We start from the raw sequence: 11,484 nt of genomic DNA, 5'->3' as shown, positions 1-11,484 counted from the left end.
CCCCCCCCCCCCCCCCCCCCCCCGTCTCTTTCCCCTCTCCTGCTCATGCAGGCTCTCTCCCTCAAAATAAATGAACTTAAAAAACATCTTCAAAAAAAAAAGCTCAAAAATGAATTCTTATTGTGGTGATATTTGCACGACTCTGTCAACATACTAAAAGTTATTAAATTGTACGCTGAAAATGGGTGCATTTCATGGAATGTAAGATTACATCTCAAAAACTTTTTTAAAAAGAATCAATATTTGGGGTGCCTTGGTGGCTCAGTCGGTTGAGCATCTGACTTCAGCTCAGGTCATGATCTCATGGTTTGTGAGTTCGAGCCCCTCGTCAGGCTCTGTGCTCACAGCTCAGAGCCTGGAGCCTGCTTTGGATTCTGTGTCTCCCTCTCTGTCTGCCCCTACCCCACTCATGCTCTGTCTCTATCTATCAAAAATGAATAAATGCTAAAAAAAAGGAATCCATATTTATTAAATATTGTAATGACATATTTCAAAACTTAAGTCAGTGTTGAGCTCAAAGGGATACTCAATGTTGATTTTTTTAAATTAGTAAGTGAAACAGCCTACCAGTGTAGAGTTCTAATGAAAGGAAAAGAATTAGGTCATTCCTTATGTATTTCTAGTACTAGTTAATATAAACCAGAAGTGAAATTGCAACATTGCCCAAGATAATAACTGAGGTTTGCATAAGGCTCTAGAAAATTCCTTCCTTGCAACACTTCCTGGCCAGTATGTGCTCTTGTTCTTCCTGGTAAAGTCCAGCCCATATTGTCTGTGTACTTCTCCTTAACATTTCTTTGCTTGTCACTTGGCTGGATGTGCTTTACTGCTGGGAGAGTGACAATTTTTAATATTGAAGTAGGAGGAGAGTTAGAAGACAGTAGTAAATTTTGCTGACAGGAAAAAGGCCAAGTAGGAACTTGCATGTAAGTCAGCCCACTAGTTAGTCATCGTTCTCGCCAATAAAATACATACCTGGAGTGTGATGGGAGTGGCGATTTGAACGCTCAGCTGGCCTGGTTTCCCCGAACTTTGGAAAGTCCTTAGGTGGGACACAAGTGTACTGAGGTGGGGCTCGCTGCCTCATGATCTCGTAACAGCTGTTGTTTTGTCACAATTATTCATGGCAGTGAGCCCGTCACTGAGTATTCCAGGCTTACGCCTCTGTAACTAAACTTTTTATGTTTACTGCCAAACTGAAATGCTTAAAACACCCAGCAGTGGTGGGCGAACTGAAAGTCTCCAGTCAGAATGTCTCCTCTCTGGCAGAACTAACAACTTGTGCCAAGTTCTGCCTTCCTTGTTTTCCTCATGTGACTTTCCCTGCTCTGCCACACCCATCAGCCTGTCCAGACCAGTCCCCGTGTGGCTTACACAGTCTTAGCTTCTGCTGTGCCTTCCCAGAGCGCCACCTCTGAGACAGTCTCTCCTGAGTTCATGCCCTGGGTCGGCCCCATAAGTAAATGTGTGACTTGAGGAAATTCCTTTCCCTTCCCTGGAAAATGGGACAATACTTCTTAGGGTGGTGGTTTGGTAGTAGATGCTCAATAAAAATTAATATATTCGGGGCGCCTGGGTGGCTCAGTCAGTTAGCATCTGACTTCGGCTCAGGTCAACGATCTCGCGGTTCATAAATTCGAGCCCCACGTCTGGCTCTGTGCTGACAGGTCAGAGGGAGCTGATAGCATATATCACTTTCCTCTGAATAGAATGTAGTTCATAATTTAGCACTTAATTATAAATCTCTTGTAATTTTGTTCATTATTTCATGTGGTGTTTGTCTCATCCTCAGTTAGCCCCAACCTTCCCAGAGAAGAGAGAAAAGGCTTTATGTTTTTAAAAGTCCTCTTAGAATATCTTCTCAGCGACAGAGCAAGATTACACAGGTTTTAAATATGTTATGGTTGGTAGGCAGTTTGATTTGTTGACACCATCATAGTCAGTTCCATTAGGTTGTGGTAACAGGATGAGACCAGGTGGCTAGGATGTAGAGACACTGTGATTGGGCTATTGGACCCGAGTAACTTGCATCATTAATGTTCAGTTTCTCAGGTGGTGGAGAATTACTTTATTAATATAAGTAGAGGGTTTTCTATACAGTCTTAATACTTCCAAGTTCTATTACTCATCCCAATTACTGACACCAGTTGCCCAAGACAGAAACTTGAGACATCCTTAACTCCGCCTTCCTTACCTGCCTCACACTCACCTTGATTAGTCAGCAAGGCCCAATAGATTCTGCCCCTTCTTTGAGGCTGCAGTCTGGCCTTCCTCTCCATTCCCACTCCTCAGGCTCTAGTTCAGGCTTCCACCATTGCTTATTTGGAATCTTTGAAAAACCTCACAGCAGGTCTCCTTGTTGCTATATTCACACCTCTGCCATTTACTTCCAAAATGCAAAATGAGGCCACAGTTATCTTTCTCAAACAACTATCTGATCAAGTTATTCTCCTTTCTAAAGCCCATTACGGGCACCTAGAGTGGCTCAGTGGTTAAGCATCTGACTCTTAATTTTAGCTCACGGCATGATCTCACGGTTTGTGGGTTCGAGCCCCATGTTGGGCTCCAGGCTGACAGTGTGGAGCCTGCTTGAGATTCTCTCTGCCCCTCCACTGCTCTCTCTGTCTCTCAAAAGTAAGTAAATAAACTTTAAAAAATGATTTTCTTTCTTTTTTTTTAAAGGTTTATTTATTTTTCAGAGACAGGGAGAAACAGAGTGTGAGGAGAGGAGGGGCAGAAAGAGAGGGAGACACAGAACTTGAATCAGGCTCCAGGCTCTGAGATGACCACACAGAACCTGATGTGGGGCTCAAACTCACTGACCATGAGATCATGACCTGAGCTGAAGTCAGACGCTTAACCAACTGAGCCACACAGGCACCCTTAAAAAATGATTTTCTAAATAAATAAAATAAAGAATAAAACCCTTTAATGGTTGACCATTAGCCACAGGACCCTGCCACCCACCATGGAGTCCATCACCATCAAATCCTTATCTCCCCTCCCATTTCTGTCTTCCATCATTCCTCCTTTTACATCCTCATTACAGTTATAATGTGCAAGCTCTTGCAAGCTTCTGGGCTTTTTAAGATACTGTTTTCTTGTCCAGGAATGCCCTTCTCCTTCATTTCCCTTTTTATCAGTGGTTTGGAGCAAAGGCTGTAGGTCAGACACCTTCATCTGAATCCTGACTTCTGTATTTGCTAGCTGGGCTGTTGGGTAAGTTACTAATCTCTTGAGACTCACTTTCCACATCTGTAAAATGGGGCTTATAACAAGCACCGCCTCCAAGGGCTAGTGTAAAGACTGAAGGAGAAAAATAACGTGTCTAATACTTAGGAAAGTGTCTGGTACAGAGCAAAGGCCAAATAAAAGTTAGTCATTGCTACCACTTAATATTGAAGTGTTATTTCAAGACATTGCTCATTTGACTTCAATGAAAGATTGAATGGTGGTTCCCCAAAGATGTCTATGTCCTAATCCCTGGAACCTACGAGTATGTGATTTCACATGGTAAAGGGAGATTGCAGGTGTGACTAAGTGACGTAAAATTTTCCAGGTGAGTCCCGTGTAATCACAAGATTCCTTATATGAGGAAGGTAGGACAGCCAGAGAAGGGAGAAGGCAAAGTGTTAATGGAAGCAGAGACTGGGGTGAGATAAAGAATGCTGGCAGCCTCTAAAAGACAGAAGATATAGGAATTACCTGCAGAGTATCCAGAAAGAACCAGTCTTGTCAACGCCTTAATTTTAGTCCTAAAGACTCATTTCTGACTTCTGACCTCCAGAACTATAAGAGAACACGTTTGTGGTGCAGGCACTCTGGAAAACAGTATGGATGTTCCTCAAAAGATTAAAAACAGAACTACCCTATGACCCAGTACTACTAGATATTTAATTGTACTACTAGACATTTATCCAAAGGACACAGGAGTGCTGATATGAAGGGGCACATTCACCCCAATGTTTATAGCAGCACTACCAACAATAGTCAAATTATGGAAAGAGCCCAGATGTCCATCAACTGACAAATGGATAAAGATATATACACACATATATATATATATAATGGAATATTACTCTATGATCAAAAAGAATATAATCTTGCCATTTGCAATAACATGGGTGGAACTAGAGTGTATTATGCTAAGTGAAATAAGTCAGTCAGAGAAAGATAAGTATCATATGATTTCACTCATATGTGGAACTTAAGAAACAAAACAGATGAACACAGAGGAAGGGAAGGAAAAAATTAAAACAGAGAGGGAGGCAAACCATAAGAGACTTTTTTTTAGTTTCTTTTTTAAAAATAATTTATTTTTAAATTTATATCCAAGTTAGTTATTCCTTAATTCCCCTTACCCATTTAGCACATCTCCCCCTCCCATAACCCCTCCAGCAGCCCTCTGTTCTCTATATTTAAGGGTCTCTTATGTTTTGTCCCCCCTCTCTATTTTTATGTTATTTTTGCTTCCCTTCCCTTATGTTCATCTGTTTTGTATCTTAAATTTCTCATATGAGTAAAGTCATATGATATTTGTCTTCTAGTTTCACTTAGCATAATACCCTTATTATTATCTTGCAAATGGAAAGATTTCATTCTTTTTGATTGCCAAGTAATACTCCATTATATGTGTAAATATATATTATATATATTTTATATTATATATTATGTATATATTATATGTGTATACATATAATGTGTGTATGTATATATATACATATATATGTATGTATGTATATATATACCACATCTTCTTTATCCATTCATTCATCGATGGACATTTGGGCTCTTTCCATACTTTGGCTATTGTTGATAGTGCTGCTATAAACATTGGGGTGCATGTGCAACCTTCGAAACAGCATACCTGTATCCCTTGGATAAACATCTAGTAGTGCAATTGCTGGGTCATAGGGTACTTCTATTTTTAATATTTTGAGGAACCTCCATACTGTTTTCCAGAGTAGCTGCACCAGTTTGCATTCCCATCAGCAGTGCAAAAGAGATCCTCTTTCTCCGCATCCTCACCAATGTCTGTTGTTGCCTGAGTTGTTAATGTTAGCCATTCTGACAGGTGTGAGTAGTATCTCATTGTGGTTTTGATTTGTATTTCCCTGATGATGAGCATTTTTTCATGTGTTGGTTGGCCATCTGGATGTCTTCTTTGGAGAAGTGTCTATTCATGTCTTTTGTCATTTCTTTAGTGGATTATTTGTTTTTTGGGTGTTGAGTTTGATAAGTTCTTTATAGATTTTAGATACTAACCCCTTTATCTGATATTCCTTTCCGTAGGTTGCCTTTTAGTTTTGTCGATTGTTTCCTTTGCTGTGCAGAAGCTTTCTATTTTGATGAGGTCCCAATAGTTTATTTTTGCTTTTGTTTCCCTTGCCTCTAGAGACATGTTGAGTAAGAAGTTGCTGCAGCCAAGGTCAAAGAGGTTTCTGCCTGCTTTCTTGTCTAGTATTTTGATTGCTTCCTGTCTTACATTTAAGTCTTTTATCCATTTTGATTTTTTGTGTACGTATTTTTTGGGTACGGTGTAAGAAGTGGTCCAGGTTCATTTTTCTGCACGTCACTGTCCAGTTTTCCCAGCAACACTTGCTGAAGAGACTGTCTTTATTCCATTGGATATTCTTTCCTACTTTGTCAAAGATGAGTTGGCCATACATTTATAGGTCCATTTCTGGGTTCTCTGTTCTGTTCCATTGATCTGAGTGTCTGTTTTTGTGCCACATAAGAGACTCTTAAATACAGAGAACAAACTGAGGGTTGCTGGAGGGGAGGTAGGTGGGGGAGTGGTGGGGTAAATGTGTGATGGGCATTAAGGAGGACACTTGTTGGGATGAGCACTGGGTGTCATATGTAAGTGATGAATCACTAAATTCTACTCCTGAGACCAGTACTACACTATATGTTAATTAGCTTGGATTTAGGGGCGCCTGGGTGGCGCAGTCGGTTAAGCGTCCGACTTCAGCCAGGTCACGATCTCGCGGTCCGTGGGTTCGAGCCCCGCGTCAGGCTCTGGGCTGATGGCTTGGAGCCTGGAGCCTGTTTCCGATTCTGTGTCTCCCTCTCTCTTTGCCCCTCCCCCATTCATGCTCTGTCTCTCTCTGTCCCCAAAATAAATAAACGTTGAAAAAAAAATTAAAAAAAAATTAGCTTGGATTTAAATAAAATTAAAAAAATAGAGAGAGAGAGACAGAAAGAGAACACATTTGTGTTGAATTAGGCCACTAAATGTGTGGTAATCTGTCATAGCAGCGATAGGAAAGGAGCACAACTTCCTAGAGGTGACTTGAACCCCATAACATTTACATATAGAGATATAATTTTGTTAATTAAAAACTTTTTTTAAGGTTTTTGATTTATTTTGAGAGACAGAGACAGTATGAGTATGGGGGTGGGGCAGAGAGAGAGACAATCCCAAGCAGGCTCTGAGCTGCCAGCACAAAACTTGAACCTACAAAACTGTGAGATCATGACCTGAATCAAAAGTAAAAGTCAGACATTAACTGAGTGAGCCAACCAGGTGCCCCTAGATATATAATTTTTTAAAATATATATATTTAAATGTTTTTTTATTTTTGAGAGAGAGAGAGAGCGAGAGCGAGAGCGAGAGCGAGAGAGAGAGAGAGAGAGAGAGTATGAGCAGGAGAGGGGCAGAGAGAGAGGGAGACAGAGAATCCGAAGCAGGTTCCAGACTCTGAGCTGTCAGCACAGAGCCAGACTTGGGCTCAGACTTACAAACCGTGAGATCATGATCTGAGCCAAAGTCAGGGCATTAACCGACTGAACCACCCAGGTGGCTTACTTGCTTTTTTAAGCTTACAAAAATTATATTGGGGCACCTGGGTGGGTCAGTCGGTTGTATCCGACTTTGGCTCTGGTCATCATCTCATGGTTGGTGAATTAAAGCCCGGCATCAGGTTCTCTCTCTGCTGTCAGCTAGGAGCCCACTTTGGATCCTCTGTCCCCCTCTCTATCTGCCCCCCCCCAAATAAATAAACATTAAAAACAATAAGTAAATAAATAAATAAATAAATAAAGTAAGCTCTCAGTCCAATGTGGGGCTTGAGTTCATGACCCCAAGATCAAGAGTCACATGCTCTACCGACTGAGCCCCTAGATATATAATTTTTAATTCGTATGTCTCTCCTGTGAGACTGTATGTTTCTTAAGGGCTACTGCTTATTAATATTTGAAACCACCTCCTATCCCTACCTCTACATACTTAGCACAATGTCTGGCACATTCTCAAACTCTAATATTTGATGGAGGAAAGTTTGTGGTCTCAAGGGTGGGTTTTGTTTCGGTTGCATTGAGTTCATGTGGAGATGGAGGGACCAGCCATGGATTCTCAAATGAGGTTCAGTCTCTGGCAAGTACAGGTCTGGGAGATGTGTCAGGGGAAATGATTGAAATAGGTCTGGGGATTGTTGTAGAGAAGAGAGGTGACTGTAATTGAAGAAGCGCCTGGTCCTGGAATACTTTATATGATGAATATTTCATGGGGCTCTGGTCTCTGCTTTTCAAAGATACAATAGCTCTAGAAAAGATCCAGCAGAGGACATTAAAAGTGATCAAGGGCAGAGAGAATTATGTATGGCGGTAAAAATGAAAAAGATTCCATTCGCAAAAAAAAAAAAAAAAAAAAAAGTGGAAGTCTTAAACTCATGAGGAATAATCATTCATTATTTTCTCAAATCCGGAAAAAAATAGAAATAGGTAACATTCCTGAAGCCTAACAGTCTTCCCAACAACAAAAATAGCTCTTTATATAGCATCCATTAAAATACAGAATCCATTACTTCAAGAGGCTGTGTCAGCTGAAGTTCTTTTGTTTTTTGTTTTAAAAATTTTTAATGTTTAATTTTGAGAGAGAGAGAGAGAGAGAGACAGAGCATGAGCTGGGGAGGGACAGAGAGAGAGGGAAACAGAATCCGGAGCAGGCTCCAAGCTCTGACACACAGCACACAGCCTGACACAAAATGGGTTCGAAATCACAGACCTTGAGATCATGACCTGAGCCCAAGTCGGACTCTTAACTGACTGAGCCACCCTGGTGCCCCACTCTCGTGCCAAATGAAAATGTGAATACTTCTGGCAGAGCTGGATTAAGGGTCAAGCCAGCCTGGCAGCTGCCCTAGGTGCCTGTATGAGCCACAAATCATTGCTGACTACATTAGAATGTGGTGTCTGTTAACCTGAATTTTTCACATAAAAATTCTTATAATTTTACATCTGTAAAATTTGCCTGGCCCTATTAAAATAAACAGCGCTCTTGAGTGGAATTTAAAGAGAAGAAAACCAAACATCTCCACACAATTCAGATTAATCTCCTTTAGAATGCTTTTGAATTCTAAATGCTTTTGAATAGAATGCACATACGAAGCAGCCTTATCAACTAAACTTCTAGATTGAATAGAATGGATGGCCTTTGTGCTATTTACTAGAGGCAAGTGATTTATCTCCTTATCTACATTTTAATCTCTTTAATATACTTTAGCAAAGTGGTCTGGTTCCAAAAAAAAAAAAAAAAAAAAAAAATCACAAAAGGAAACTATGGAGAGAACAAGAAGCACAGAAAAGTAGGATTCGTTGTGCAGACTTTTTTTCCCAGGACATTTAACTTTACATTGGCTAGTGGAAATAAAAGAGCAAATTAAGCTTAAGTAAATAATTTTTATTGATAAAAGATTATTATTATTATTTTTTAAATGTTGAATTTATTTTTCAACGTTTATTTATTTTTGGGACAGAGAGAGACCGAGCATGAACGGGCGAGGGGCAGAGAGAGAGGGAGACACAGAATCGGAAACAGGCTCCAGGCTCTGAGCCATCAGCCCAGAGCCCGACGCGGGGCTCGAACTCACGGACCGCGAGATCGTGACCTGGCTGAAGTCGGACGCTTAACCGACTGCGCCACCCAGGTGCCCCGATAAAAGATTATTTAATGCATTTTACATTTAGAAATGTTGGATAATTATTTAATGAATATTATTGTGAGGGGCTCCCATTCTGGGGAGCCGGCTTTCTCAGTTATGTCTTAACTGTAGGTTTAGAAAAGAGTTGTAAAAACTATGTTATAAATGGCAATTTAGAAATGTGTCGAGATATTTTGGGATAATTACAGTCCTTGGGCAAGCCAGCCCACCAGGTTGGGAACGAATGAGCTAGAGTGTGTGAAAGTTCTTTGGAACTTGTCATTCCTATGCTATATACTACCAGCCTCCGCCTGCTGCAGCCCTCCCACTCCTGTGTGCTGATTATAATATTGCCATATCTTTCAGGTCCCAGAAAGGCTGTGGCCCGGTCTATTAAAGTAACCCTCCCCACTAGGCAGTCAGGAAATGGTCTCCAGAGCTAGCATGCTTGAGAGCCACCCAGGTCCCATCATGCCTGACTCACCATAGGGACACGTCTACTATGCCCAGTATTTGCAGCTCAGAATGCAGGTCTAGAGCCTGGTCTAGCCTGGTCTTGAACTCTGGCTGGTAGGTTGTCAAAACTGGCTCCACCAGCCCTTGCACCTGGGTGTGATCCTCAGAAGGCCCTTTCTCCTGAAACTGGACCCTATTTGTAATAATCTTCCTTATGTTTAGGGCTGTCTTGATTCAATATCTTGTAGAGTTCCAAACAAATCAGAAAAACAGGATTCCTGGCTCCAAGCTGTCTCCTCCATCCAGCAGCTGGAGAGCCTTTCCGGACGTGTGTTAACCTTGATTGTCTTGGGCCATCCCCCTTGACTTTTCAGACTGCTTTGCCAATGACTCTGGCAGGTTCTAGTTACTCTCTCTTCTCCTCCTTAGCCCAGGGGGACTTCCCAACCTGATACTCAACTAGCATTTTGCTCTTTTGATCTTTGTACACGTACACACACACACACACACAAATATACACATAAACTTTTTTTGAGGTGGTCTCAAAAAAAGGAAACAATAGACCAATAGAACAGTAATGTGGTGGGAATGTAAAATGGTGCAGTTGTTTTGAAAAACACTATGTCAGCTCACAATATTAAACAGACGGTTATCATATGATCTTATGACCCAGCAATTTCACTCCTAGGTATATACCCAAGGGAAACAAAAACATATGTCCACACAAAAACATGTACACAAATGTTCAGGGCAGCATTAATTACAGTGGCCAAAAGGTAAAAATAATCTAAAGGTCTATTAATGGATAATGAATTAAAAAATGTGGTATATCCATATAATAAAATATATAAAAAGGAACGGAGTGCTGATATATGTTACAACATAGATGAACCTTAAAAACATTATGCTAAATGAATAAAGCCAGTCACACACACCAAAAAAAAAAAAAAAAATATTGTATGATTCTATGTGTATGAAATGTCCAGGAAAAGGAATCTAAGAGATAGAAACTAGATATGTGGTTGCCTAGGGTTGGGGGAGGGTAGGTGATGGATATTTCTTTTTGGGGTGATGAAAATGTTCTCAAATTACATAGCGGTCATGGTTGCACACCTCTAAGAATATATAAAAAACCACTGAAGTGCGCAGTTTCTTTCTTTTCTTTCCCCCTGGGTCACAACGCCCTTTATTCAGACGGCGGCGCACAGCACTAGGCCCTTGGCTGCTCTGGTGTTAACGTGGAGACGAGTGCAGAGCTCGGCCGCCCTAGTGATCTGCTGCTGTCTGAACTGCCGTCCACAATAGCCGCACGTCCCGGTTTTTGTTTCTTTGTCCAGGTTTATGTACAGTTCCGGGTGGCAAAAGCACCCCGTCCCCCGCCGCTATCACACGCGACCACAGGACTGTCAGCTCCACTCACAGGCTGCTCAGCAATGAAATCATGACAAAGTTTTCATTCACCTCTTTCTTTCGACCTACAAATCGAATTTTCCTATAGTCCTTAGCATCATAAACTTGGCCGGTGTGCGTAATCTTCTCTCCGGTGGGTGAGATCCGCACCCCTAGACGCCTGGCGCCCCGGGGCAGGCTCAGCGCCTACGGCTGCTCCCGCCCAGTAGCCGGCAGAAAGTCACCATCCTATTTATTTTTTTATAATTTTTTTTTAAAGTAAGTTCCATGCCCAACATGGGGGCTTAAACTCATGACGCTGAGATCATGCTGTACCGACTGAGCCAGAAGGTACCCCAAGATATACACATTTTAATTTTAAAAGTACTGTCAAATTGTTGCTGAAGTGGTCATAATAGTTTATACTCCCTCTGGCAGTGAGTGGGTATCCATTTCCTTATGCCTTGACACACACACACACACACACACACACACACACACACACACACATTTGACATAACATTTGATATAACAAATCCTTAGTTTTTGCAAAGCAAATAGGTGTAAAGTGGATTCTTATTTCCATAATTAACTACTAAGGAAATTGGACATCTATTCTTAGGATTGCTTTTTTATACTCTTTCCCGCTCTTTTCTATTGGAGTGTTTGCCTATTTATTTAATTTTTAAATTTTATTCTCACTAGGCTCCACTCA

At 41.2% G+C, this 11,484-nt stretch overlaps 1 pseudogene; it reads right to left on the bottom strand.

Moving 5' to 3' along the window:
- Positions 1-10,287: 10,287 nt before the first annotated feature.
- LOC121029765 (NADH dehydrogenase [ubiquinone] iron-sulfur protein 6, mitochondrial-like) lies at positions 10,288-11,020 on the bottom strand (annotated as a pseudogene).
- Between the last annotated feature and the right edge of the window lie 464 nt (positions 11,021-11,484).

This window comes from Herpailurus yagouaroundi, unplaced genomic scaffold (assembly GCF_014898765.1).
Source record: "Herpailurus yagouaroundi ecotype Mexico unplaced genomic scaffold, PumYag 139, whole genome shotgun sequence".
Classification (NCBI taxonomy): domain Eukaryota; kingdom Metazoa; phylum Chordata; class Mammalia; order Carnivora; family Felidae; genus Herpailurus; species Herpailurus yagouaroundi.
The sequence above is the reverse complement of the archived record's forward strand: the minus strand, read 5'-3'. Positions and strand labels throughout refer to the sequence as shown.